The sequence below is a fragment of the Vulpes vulpes genome, chromosome 9 (genome assembly GCF_048418805.1).
Source record: "Vulpes vulpes isolate BD-2025 chromosome 9, VulVul3, whole genome shotgun sequence".
NCBI lineage: Eukaryota > Metazoa > Chordata > Mammalia > Carnivora > Canidae > Vulpes > Vulpes vulpes.
Window position 1 is genome coordinate 82,828,461 of NC_132788.1, and position 13,432 is coordinate 82,841,892.

Consider the following 13,432-nt stretch of genomic DNA (forward strand, 5'->3'; position numbering starts at 1 on the left):
AACACGGACAGTTGACTAACACATATTTTATATGTTAATGTATTATATTCTGTAAAGTAAGCTCAAGATAAGAAAATGTTATTAAGAAAATCATAAGAAGAAAAAATATCTATTGTATTGTACTGTATATATCGAAAAAAAATCTACATGTAAGTGGACCCATGCAGTTCAAACCTGTGTTGTTCAACGTCCAATTACATAGTTTATATCCATTTGCTGAATTAGGATTACAACAACCAATATTTACTGAATGCTTGAAGTATATTAACTCATTTAATTTTTTCAACAAAGACAGGAGGACCAATGGGAGGACATTGTAATAGATAGCTATCACTACAATGATGCCCGGTAACAAACCACCTTAAATAAATCTCAGTTCCTTACAACAACAAGCATTTAATCTTGTTTTGCTTATGGTTCTACAGTTGGCTATGATTCTGCTATGCTTGTCTAGCATCATCTGACCTTTTTACAATCTACATGTTGAGTCCAGATTTACTCCTCATTTCTCTCATTTCCCCCCAATTTGAACCAGCTGGTAGCTCTAGAATGTTGCTCCCGTAACAGAAAACAAGAACGTAAGAGGCAAGCCAACCCATGTAAACACATTTGTGGCCTCCATTCACATTTCCTTGGCCAAAGCAAGTCTGTCAATGACCAAGTGTGATATCACCAAGGCAGAGAAATATGTTTTATTCAAAATGGGAGAGAGATGTAAAATTATGCACATAATTATATCACAGGAGAGTGAAGAATTGGGACCAATAATTTAATCTCTCATAGATACCTTTGAAGAATGGATGAATAAGTGGAAAATTTCAAAAGCTTTATATCAAGACCAAAGCCATTATTTCTTTGTTAACATTGTTTCTGAAATCCTATATGGCTAAAAGCCCCATAAAAGATCTTAATTTGAGAGGTAGTTAATTTGAGAGGTTCAGTTAGGACCTGAAAAAAGATCCAAACATTTGAAAGAACAGCTCTAGTTATACACAGATTATAATGTACTGGAGAAGAAAATAAGGCCTTTGCATAAGTAATTCCGTGGCAAGATATAAGATGATGAGTGTCCTTCAACAACCAATTGCAAATAAAAAGGTAGAGGGGTTTACTATATAATAATTCTTGGTTTGATCTTAAGTTCTTTAGTAACGAAAACAGTAGAGGAAATTGCCTAATAGCTAAGTTGGGAAAAATTGTTATTTTCCAGAAATGCTACAGATGTACTTTTATTATGCATATTTTAAGAGGAGACTATAGGAATTCCACATTTTAGAAAAACAGATTAATGTGTTTCTTAAGCCTTCTGTCTTTCAACAAATTGAACAGTCTCGAGTGTCAAAAGGAAAATGTGAAAGGTAAAAATATGTTACTATGAAGAATCATATCAATAATAATATAAAACAATGAGACCCATTGTTGAGAATTTTTTTTAAAAGATTTTATTTATTTATTCACGAGAGACACAGAGAAAAAGAGAGGCAGAGAGAGAAGCAGTCTCCATGCAGGGATCCCAATGTGGGACTCGATCCTGGAAGTCCAGGATCATGCCCTGGGCTGATTTAGCACCTGCCTAAACCACTGAGCCACTCGGGGATCCCCCATTGTTGAGAAATTTTAAAATCCCTTTAGTCTTTAACTGAATTATGAACCATGAAGTTAGAGAAACAAATAATAATAACTCTCCGGAAATAATTCATTTTGGATCACTGTTAGAAATTAGAGAAATTCATTCACCTGTAGATATAGGGAACCAGTCTTGATATGAAAAACAGTTATAGTAGCTTGAGAAAAAAATTTTAACAATAATCTCAAGTTTTATTGCATTGTTTTGACCTAATTATCTGAAAGATCACTTTACTGGTGAAAAAAATCTATTGAGGCTAAGATTGAGTGCGTTTTCACATAGCTTATTTCAGAAATTGAGACAGATTTTTTAATAGAACATTATTTTACCTTTAATGATATAGATGTTTGAATTAATTTTTCCCAACAACTTACTAAGATTTTTATAGCCTATGTGAGAGTAATAGAGAATGAGATTGGTAAGCAATGGTACCAGTAAAGTCATTATAATGTAAAAGAATTTCACCACAGGAGGAAAATTTGGGGCACAGCTGAGATGAATGGTTTTCACATCAGTTTGATATACTCTAACGTGTTAACAAGGATGCAGAAATAACCTAAATGGATGAAGATGATAATATAACAATTTAGGTTCTTGATTACTATGTTATTAGAGAATTGTGAGATATTTTGATAAGATACATGTTTAGGGTCAAAGTTCACATGTTCATTGGATTATTCTTTTGGGTGGAAGAGCATGTCACATGCTCTTTCGACTGAGCCAACCAGGCCCCCCTGCCATATATTTTTCAGACAATTAAATATGCAGCTATTCTAGGCAATAATCAACTGCCATGATTAGAAGTGCTTCCAGAGGTGTAAGTGTAGGATAAGTAAGTACTGTAAGTTCAATAGAGAAGAGGGTAATACATCTGTGAAATAATCAGTATATTAGCCATCTATTGCTGTATAACAAATTATTTCAAAATGTATCAGCTTAAAACAACCATTTATTATCTCCCAGTATCTGTGGGCTGGAGATTAGTGAGCAACTTTACTGGGTGGCTCTGGCTCAGGGTCTCTCATGACATTTTTTTTTTTTTGTAAATGTTTTTATTGGAGTTTGATTTGCCAACATATAGTATAACACTCCTCTAATGACATTTTAATGAAGACGTCAGTCAGGGCTGTAGTCATTTGAAAGCTTAACTGTAGCTGGAAGATTCACCTCTAAGATGGGTTATTTACAGAAGGCCTTGTTTATCATTTGGACCCCTCTGAAGGGCTGCTTGAGTGTTTTTATGACATGGCAGCTAGGTCCTGTGGTCGAAGGGATCCAGATAGAGCAAGATGGACGCTGCAATGACTTTTAAGCCCTAACCCTGAAAGTCACACACAAGTACTTCTGCATATCTCACTGTTGGAAGTCAGTCACTAAATTCAGCTCATACTCTAAGGAGGAATATCAAAACATTGTGGACAAATTTTAAAACTGTAACAGTCTATGGAAAGTATAATTTGATGCTTTTTTTCCCCTCTTTCAGTTTACTGTTATTGTCTCATGAGCCTAATAAATGAAGTGATAGGGTTTAGAGGGCAATGAGTGTTTAGGAGAGCTGAATAGAGTTACTTCTTTAATAGCAGGAAGTAAGAAGATGGTAAGGGCTAGAGTTTCAATTTGGAAAAACAACTGAGTCTTCAGTGTCTACGATTAGAGAATCAGTAAGTTATTTATTTACATACAAATATTTAATAAGTAAAATTTAATGAGACAAGATATGCCTTTATTGTTGATCTAAAAATAAAATTAAAACAGTTAAATGAGGACAAGGGAAGCCCTGAGGGGGAAAAAAGGCTTAAACCATCATATCCAGGAGAAAGATGAGATTATCTGTCACACATAGAGTGGCTTTGCAAAGTTGTATTTGAAAGATCTCTAAGGTAGAGAAGAAAATCCATAGTTTAAATGTCTCAAAGAAATAGAAATCAGGGGCTGCTGGGTGGCTCAGTTGGTTAAGCATCTGCCTTCAGCTCAGTTTATAATCCCAGGGTCCTGGGATGGAGCCCTGTATCAGGCTCCTTGCTGGGCAGGGAGACTGCTTGTCTCTCTCCCTCCGCCTGCCACTCCCCTTGCTTGTGCTCAATCTCTGTCTGTCAAATACATAAATAAAATCTTAAAAAAGCAAAAAAGAAATATGAATCAAATATTGATTAACTGTGCTAATTGAGGATATTTGGATTATTCCCACTGTTTTTCCATTTAGCCCTGGATATTATGATTCAGAGAATCCACAGTTCTTTTCCTGTTTGACTCATGTTCTGGGATCATTATCAGGAGATTGCTTTCTCTGGTTATGTGTTAATTAAGGGAATTGGAGTGGAGATTGGTAGGTACAATGTAACACAAAAGGAAGCCAGTCTGTCCTTACTATTCACTTCAGATTTGCACTTGTCTCATTCTGTTTTCCATAAATTGGAATTGGTGGAGAAGGGTAGTGATGATATGTGTAGGATCTAAGTTGCAAAATTTCTTGACATCAATAAACAACATTCCAGGGACTCCTGGGGCTCAGTGGTTAAGTGTCTACCTTAGGCTCAGGGTGTGATCCTGGGGTGGCAGGATGAGTACCACATTGGACTCCCCACAGGGAGCCTGCTTCTCCTTCTGCCTGTCTCTCCCTCTCTCTCTGTCTCTCATTAAATAGATAAATTTTTAACAACAACAACAACAAAAGGAACATTCCATAATCATTGAAGAAATAAACACTAGGGGAAAATCTAGAAAATCTAAAAAAAAATAGATATTCTAAAGAAAAATGGTTCAATTGTATGACTTTGAAAAGGCATGTAATTTCAAACTTTTTCTTCTCAGTTTGACTTGAGTGTGAAACATAAGGGAGAGAGTGAGTACATAAGAGAGCAAGTAAAAATAGAAAGATTGCCATTCTGGATCAATTGAGATTTAGTTTTTGAAATGAAAAAAATATATATATTAAGAAGTTATAATAAGATGCTAAGGAAGAAACAAGTAGACTAAGACTGCTAGGAAGGAAAATGTGGACCCTACACCAGTAGGATTGACCTGGGCCTATTGACTTTTCCTATACTGCCTTCATCTGCACGTAGGAGAACCCTGCCTGGGACTTTGATAATGGGTCTCTTAGCCACAAATTTAGTGCATAAAGGCATCCAGTGGGAGGTAAGATCTATTTTTGTGGTGCTAAAGCATTTGCATTAGTGTGCCCTAATTGTGTTTGCAGTAAAATTGAATACTATTTCCAGAGTGGGAAATCAGCTGAACGATCATAAATAATTGGTCCAATGAGTGGCAGAGCTGCCCAGTCAACATCATTTTTGTGGTCAGTGGTGTTTAGGGAATGCCCACTGGGTGCCTGGCATGAATGAAGCAAAGGCCACGATTCCTAGAGAATTACCAGGCCTGATTTCCACTGTGCTCCACAGTGCTTTGCTCTGGGAGCTCCTGATTCTTTTGTGTCACAGCTACTTGCAAAAATAACCTTCTCCACTCCTGGTCCATTCCCTGCTTCCTGCTTTCCTCATCTGAGAAGTGTAATTCCCTCTGCCAGCTACACCTCAGGGTGTGGGGCTGGTTCTGCTCTCCCATGGTGGGAATGAGAGGAACTTGAGGTCATTGCAGGAGGTCTTTACACTCTGACTCCCGAGTCTCTGTCAGGGCCTGTGAACCACTGCATGGTACTTCCTTTAGCTTTGGGATGCCAGGGAGAGTTCCAATGGAAACCAGAGCTTCAAATCCAGCAATCATCCTCTGTGTCCCTCTTTCCTTCATGCCCCATATCAGACCAGCAGTGGGTCTTGTTGCCCTTCCAAACAGATTGTATATCTATTTCTATTGCCAGGGTTGTCCTCCTACCTTTTGCCTGGACTGCTAGAATAACCTCTGCTTTCACTCTTACCCTCTTACATAGTGGCCAGAGTGACCTTTACAAAAGCAGATAAATTATCTATCATCTATCTATCTATCTATCTATCTATCTATCTATCTATCTATCATCTATCTATCATCATCTATTTATCTATCTATCTCTATCATCTATCTGTTGGTTTCATTAATCTAATTGCTTTAAAAACACCTTGAATAAAGTTCAGACTCATCTGGACTTCTGCTGGCCTGAAGTACTTGTGGGTAGACTCTGACTCCTGCCTACAGCACCTTCACAACCTAGTCTCAAGTGATTACTCCTGAGCTGAGAACAAGCCAAGCACATTCTACCTCATATCTTTTTTTTTTAATTTTATTTATTTATACATGAGAGAGAGAGAGAGAGAGAGAGAGAGAGAGAGGCAGAGACACAGGCAGAGGGAGAAGCAGGCTTCATGCAGGGAGCCTGACGTGGGACTCGATCCCAGGTCTCCAGGATCAGGCCCTGGGCTGAAGCCACCTGGGGTTGCCCATACCTCAGATCTTTATGCGGGCAATCGCCCTCTGCCTAGAATGCTCTTTCTCAGCTTGTATGGCTGGTCCATCCCACCACTGAGATCTGTGTTGACATCACCTTTTCAGCTAGTACTTTAATAAAAAACACCACGCTATCTAAATAAGATTGACATGCTGTGCCCTTGCTCTGCTTTAATTCCTTCAGTGTTCATCGCTACTGAAGGATATATTACATGCAGGTTTCTCCCACTGCCCGAAAATGGAGCATTCTTTGAAACCTTTCCTAAGCCTCAATGGTGTAAAGTGGAGAGGCAATCACCATTAATTTGTATGGAAAAATTTGAGGTCTGTTCCCACACCCAAAAATAGCCTCTGTCAGGCTTTTCTAATATCTTAAGAAACATTTTGCTATTGGATGCACAGTACATATGGAGGTAAAGCACAGATGCTCATAGACACAGTTCCAAGCTCTTGGCGATTTGACCCTGAGATGCTGCGTGTACTTCCCAGGGAGGGAGCTTGGTGGGTCACTCTCACTGTGAGGGTGTGCGCTGTTTCTATAATAGCTCTCATTCTCCCTGTAACACAAATGCTGAACACTAGTTTTGTTTTTTGTCTTTTTTTGTTAAAGTGAAAATCCTCTTCAGATTTCTTTTGGTTGGCGAAAACAGGTACTAAAATGAGTCTTTGGTAAGGGCCAAGCGGTGTACTGTGAACTTTTGCAAAGCGGAGAGTACCTGTGTTTGTTTATTGTCTGTCTCCCCAGCTAGAATGTAATTACCATGAAGGCAGGGACTTGGTTTCGTTCCACTGAATCCCTGCTACCTAGAATGGTGCTTCAAATATCGTGGACACTGAAAAAAATATCTATTAAAAGTATGAATGAACAAATAATTACTATGATAACGTTGCTATATCAATCACAGACTGCTTCTGTCAGGTTTTATCTCTTTACACCGTGACTTTGAAACTCCTCCCATTGAGTGGTAGTGTTTATGCTCCCCCCCGCCCCCCCCCCCCCACCTCTTGAAATCTGGACAGGATTGCAATTGCTGTGGAAGTGATCCTATTTGACCTTTGACTAGGTCATAAAAAGGTGATGAAGCTGCCACCTAGTTTTCTTTGGGTCACTCTCTCTTAGAACCCCAGTGTGGTATAGTTTGAAAGCTCAAATAATCATACGGGGAATACACAGCTAGGTGTTTTGGCTGACATCCTCAACTGAGAGTCCAGATGTAACCAATCAACTGTCAAGACATGTGGGTCAGGAAGCCTTAGAGTAGCTTCAGTGCTCAGTCATCGAGTAACCCCCAACCTTTGAATCTTCCAAGATGAGGCCCCTGAAGAGACAAGCCGTTCTCACTGTGCCATTTCTGAGTTCCTGAGACACAGAAACCATGAGAGACAATTAATTGCTGTTTTATGTCACTTTTTTTTTTTTTTTGGTTTATTACACAAAAATACACAGCCAGAAAAACAAATGAACAAATAACTACCCAATCTCTTTCCACTTTTCCTTTGAGGTTAAGATGGGAGACGTTGGAAGAACCATGCGGACTCAGAGATAGAAGCTACCACTTGATTACAGCAAAATAATGAGATGAAAGGAGCCTGGGTCCCTGACACTATAGAGCTGTCATATTGGTTCTGAGTGGAGAGAAATGTAATTCTGTCTTGTTTATACCTTTGTTATATTTCGATCTTTGTTATTCACTGCAGCAGCTAGAGCATATATCCTGTCTCATGCAAGAAGCACCACCACAGGGCACCTGGGTAGCTCAGTGGTTGAGAGTCTGCCTTTGGCTCAGGTCGTCCTGGGATCGAGTTCCACATCATACTCCCTGCAGGGGACCTGCTTCTCCCTCTATGTCTCTGCCTCTCTCTTTATGTCTTTCATGAATGAATAAATAAAAATTTTAAAATCTTAAAAAAAAAGAAGCACTACCACTACAATTTTGTTGACTGCTTACTCTGTAGTATGCACAGTGCTGTTCATGTTATCTCATTTGATCGTTGTTACAATTGTATGGAGGTGGCTAGTCTCATTATTCCCTTTTTGCTGAGGAATCAACTGAGCTCAGAGAAGTTCAATAACTAGCCAAGGCTTCAGAGCTAAACAGAGCAGGGGCGGGACTTAAAGCCAAATCAAGGGTCTTTAGGGCCTGAGTCCTTTTATTTTATTCTCTGTCTCACCTGAATTCAGCTCAAGCTTTCTCTTGGAGAAGTGGGAAGTAAACCCATCAAGAGAAGGGGCAAAGGAATGAACTGTCTGTAATAGTCACTTTGGCAGGGAAAGGACAGCTTATATGCACTATTTTTTTCTTAGCCATTGTTGTACATGCGAATAACCATGCCTTCTTCCAACCAGAACAGCAAAATATGTAAATATTCTCTACCTTTCTTTACCACATGGTGTGGTGGGTGTTTTGCATATATGCAAAGGTGGAATATATATATATAATATGTTATATATATATATATAGAGAGAGAGAGAGAGAGAGTTACATATGTGTGCATACATGTACATTCCTACGTACTTCCTTTCTCAGTGTTGCCCATTGCATTTTGGGTTGCTGTAACTCAGAGCTGCTTACAATCCAAAATCTAAAAATCAACAAAACCCTCTTATAATGCTTGTTTGTAGATGATGAAGCACAAATGAAAATAGTATGTATTCTTTTTGAAAAAGGAAACCCCAAGAATTCTATTCATGCCTGGGAGATATTATACATAATACTATCTATGTTGTTGGGAGAGAGCCACATAATCTCAGTTAGTTCTCACAACAATCCTAAAGGTAAGAACTATTGTCCTAGTACAGATTAGGGAGCAGAGGCCTAGAAAGGTCAAGTGCTTTTCTAAAGGGCACACAGGTAGAAGTGCTGTTTGTGTGCAACAGGATGATAAGGAAAACGCTGTTATTGCTTTTCAGTATGAATGAATTTGTATCAATTCATATTTTATTTATTGATTGGCAAGAGGAAAACATTGGAGATGATATCTTAATTGCAGTAAGACACAAGGTCAAAGATGTTCTCGCTATTTCTTTTTAAAGGTGGTAAAAACTACCTATGATTTAGTTAAGTGAAATCTACATGGTAATGCTAACTATCTTCCAATGTTTGAAAGTTGCAAATTATATGGAAGTAGTACAAGGAATATCAAAGTGAATTATGAAATGATATAAAATAAAGAAAAAACCAGTTATGTTCTGGAAGGGAAATTCTTATTTGCTGTACCTAATTAAGTAGTCTTTGAAGCAAGAGCTAAGAGAGTTGGGTGGTTGAAGGGATGTCAAATGGAACTAGACTCTGCAATAAAAATGAGAAAGGGTTGCAAGATCCATTCCCTCAGATGAGCAGGGGATTTATTCCTTGGCTTTCCTGCCTCTTCTTTCTCAGTTTCTGTGGTTCTATCCAGAGACATCAATGTTTCGTGTGAACTTTTGCTTACATTTGGCTAGAATGCAAGATTTTCATTCCTTAGTTTTCAATAAGGGGATTGTGGAAGAGTACCCCCAGACTTTTCCATGTCATTCTCACCAGGTGTACAGTGTATTTCAGAGATTCACAAATTCCCTCTATTTTTCACTGAGCCCTGGGATGAAAAGAATATGAGTTGGCTTTGTAAAACCTGTTTATGGAATTATCTCAGTAACAGATATCTGAATAGATACCAGATATCATTGTCTGTATGCTCAGTTAAAAGAGACTGACTTTCTTTATTACATCTTAGCTCAGGCTGCTATAACAAAGTACCATAAATGCGGTGGCTTAGAAATAACAGAAATTTATATTACATAGTTCTGGAGCCCAGAAGTCCAAGATCAGGGTGCTAACTTGTTTGGGTTCTAGTGAGGCTTTCTTATGGGGTGCAGACTGCCAACTTCTTATATCCTCATGTGACAGAAAGAGAAGGCTAGAGAGGTCTTTAGAGTCCTTTATATGAGGGCACTAATTGCATCCATGAAGACTCCACCCTTATGACCTAATTTCTTCCAGACAGCTCCACTTCTGAATAACATTGGGAGTTAGGATTTCAACGTGAGTTTTGGGAGAAACACAAACATCTAGTCCATTTTATTCTGTTTCTCTTTGGTTCTAACATGTGTCCAAGCATTAATGGGACCAATCAATTGTTTATAGAACAATAAAGAACAGTTATGGACCCCGTGCAAAAGATAGTTTACTTGAACCAACTATTGCATCATATAATTTGTGAAATACCCTATAAAAATTTGAATTTCACTAACACTGGGCTTTAAATCAAGGTCAGCAATAGTCCAAAGTAAAAAGGAAAGCTGGCAGAAAATTGCTGGCTTCAAATTACTCAAAGTACTGAAACGATTTTGGAGAAAAATATCATGCTAAACCTTTCTATAGTTAAAAAATTTTAGACCCACACTTTCCAAAGTTTGTTCTATAAGAGAGAATAAGTTACAGGTTTAGAATGCTACAATTTGGAGTAATTTGGAATTTATGGGCTTCTAAAGTACATAAGGTTATTAAAGTACACTTATAAGCAAGACAAGTCCTTAAAGAAGTATCAAGCACTAAAGTCATTCACCACACTTCTTCTCAAACAAATCCTTGTCTTGAATGGTTCTATCTTATGACCTTTTAGTAGGTCCCCACCAGGAGGTGTCCAAACTACTTTGCCAGCATTTCCAGTCTCCTGGAAAGAGAAAGGTAGAAACTTTCTAGCTTGCGATATTATTTATTGAATGTCGACTATAAGCTATCTGCAACAAGAGGCTTTAAATATTAAGACATGACTGCTGTCCTCAAGGAATATTCAGCTCTTTAGATGAGCAAATTAATCAACTCTGGTTACATTAGTTATCTGTTGTTTTGTAGCAAATTGCTTCAAAATTTAGCAGCTTAAAATAATAAGCATTTTTTATCTCACTTTTTTTGTGGGTTAGGAGTCCAGGCGCAGCCTAGCAGGGTGGTTCAGCTCAGAGTGCCTCATGAGGTTATAGTCAAGTGTCTGCTGGGGATCCAGTCAACTGAAGGCTTGAATGGGGCTGGAGGATCTGCCTGTAATCTCTCTTGTGTGGCCATTGTCAGACCTCAGTTCGTTGTTGGTTATTGGATGGGTTGCCTCAGTCCCTCAATACATGGACCTCTCCATAGGCTGTCTGAGTGCCCTCACAACATGGCAGCTGGCTTGTTCCAAAGTAACCATCTTGATGTGATGTACCATCATTTCTGCTGTATTATACATGAGGTAGATTCCTGACCAACCTACATGTGAGGAAAGGCAGTCCTCAAGACTGGATAGTTGGAAGTAAGGATTGTTGGGGACCATCTAAGAAGCCAGCTACTGAAGGCGTTTTCTAAATGTGTATTTTCTCTCTTTTTAAAAAGATTTAACTTATTTGAGAGAGAGAGTGAGTGAGATATGGAGAAACAGAGAGAGAGAGAGAGAGAGAGAGAGCACCAGAATGGGGAGGAGCATAGGGAGAGGGAGAAGCAGACTCCCCGGTGAGCAGGAGCCCGATGTGGGGCTCAATCCCAGGACCCTGGGATCATGACCTGAGCCAAAGGCAGACACTCAACTGACTGAGCCATCCAGGTGCCCCTAAATATGTTTTCTCTTGGATAATATCATTGCCATCACTCAGTTTCTTAGTGTAAACACTTTGGACTCAATATCTAGATGCTCTCTCTTATTTACTAATAGTATCTTATCAATCCCATCAATCATGAGGTACAGAACCTACTATCTTAATATCTTTTGCATCTTTCATCCTTATTATTGCTTTAGTTCTTGCCCTTAGCATCCATTGCAAAGGCATTTTCAATGATTGTCTCTTGTTTTATTTCTCTTTTAAGTAGGTTGAATCGTATGGAACTGTATGAATTGTATGTTATTTTTGGAGTCAATTTTGGCAGTGTATTCGTCAGCTTGGGGTACCATAACAAAAATACCACACACTGGGTGGCTTAAACCACAGAGATTTATTTTCTCATGGTTCTGGTAACAAGAAGTCCATGATCAGAGTGCTAGAATGGTCAGATTCTGATAAGGATATCTTCCTGGCTTATAGATGGCCACTATTTCACTGAGCTCACATAACCCCTTCTTTGGGCACATGCAGAGAGAGACAGTGAGAGAGTGAGTGAGATAGAGAGAGTTCTGGTGTTTATGCCTTTTCTTATAAGGTACTTTCTCATTAGTACCTGATGGTACTAATACCATCAGGAGAGCCCCACCTTCATGATTTCATCTAAATTTAATTATCTCTCAAAGATCTGGTTTCTAAATATCATTACATTGAGTGCTGGGCTTTAACAGATGAATGTTGATGAAAAGATTCAGCCCATAGCAGGCAGTTTCAGATGATTCAACCTAATACTTTTTAGCAAGAGTAATACATGGTCATGATAGTAAATCAAAAATATGGAAAGATGAAAATAAAAATCACTAACATTTCCACCACTTAGGGATAGACAGCAATTAAATTTGTATATATTTCCCAATTTTTAAATGTATATGAAGACTAAGCTCATACTCTATGTTTGATTTTGTGTTGTGCTTTTTCATTTAACATTATTCCTTGGGCAATTTTCCATGTCATTGAATATTTTTAGAAACATTTTAAATGGCAATACACATTTCACATATTTAACCATTATTTTTTGTTGAACATTAAAATTCTAATTTTCAGAAATAAGGCTGTAGGAAGGAATATCACTAAGCAAATACTTGTCTACATCTCTATTCTCTTGCTGTAGATTCCTAGAAATAGGATAACTAGGTCAAAGGACATGAACTCCTTGTATTGAACTTGCAAAAGCTCTTACTTGATTTACATATTGCGAATAGCTTTGGGGAAATTTACCCATTTATTATACCATGGGGATGTTTATTACTACTACTACTGCTACTACTACTTTAATTTGGTAATTTGACAGGCCAGAAAAAATTATCTAGTTGTTAACAGTGACCTCCTCATTGATCTCCTTCTTGGAGTTATATTCAGCTCCAATCAAGCCTCCACAGTGTTTCTAGAGAGATTATTCTCTAAAATTCAAATTTGATTGTATCACTTGCTTGCTAAAGCCAATCATTTGCTCCCTGTTGCTGAACAGGTCAAGTCCTACATGTAAAAGAATGTTTTATTGGCATTTTCTTTTTTTGTTGTTTTTTTGTTGTTTTTTTTTTTGTTTTTATTGGCACTTTCTTAATATGGCTTTTGCCTACATTTCTAGTCTCGTTTTTTAACCCTCCTCCCTTTCTCCTCTCCAGTAATGTGAAACTGTTTACAGTTCTCTAAAATGCCTTGTTTTATAATTCTTTTCCTTTTCATTTGTGTTCTGTCTTGAATGCCTTTCCCTCTTGGTTGGCAGCACTCGTAAAGCCTGTTTAGAGAGAAGGCAGGAGATGGATGGGGTGTTCCATTCCTAAAAATGAGTTTTACTGTGAGTGGCACTATACTGGGTC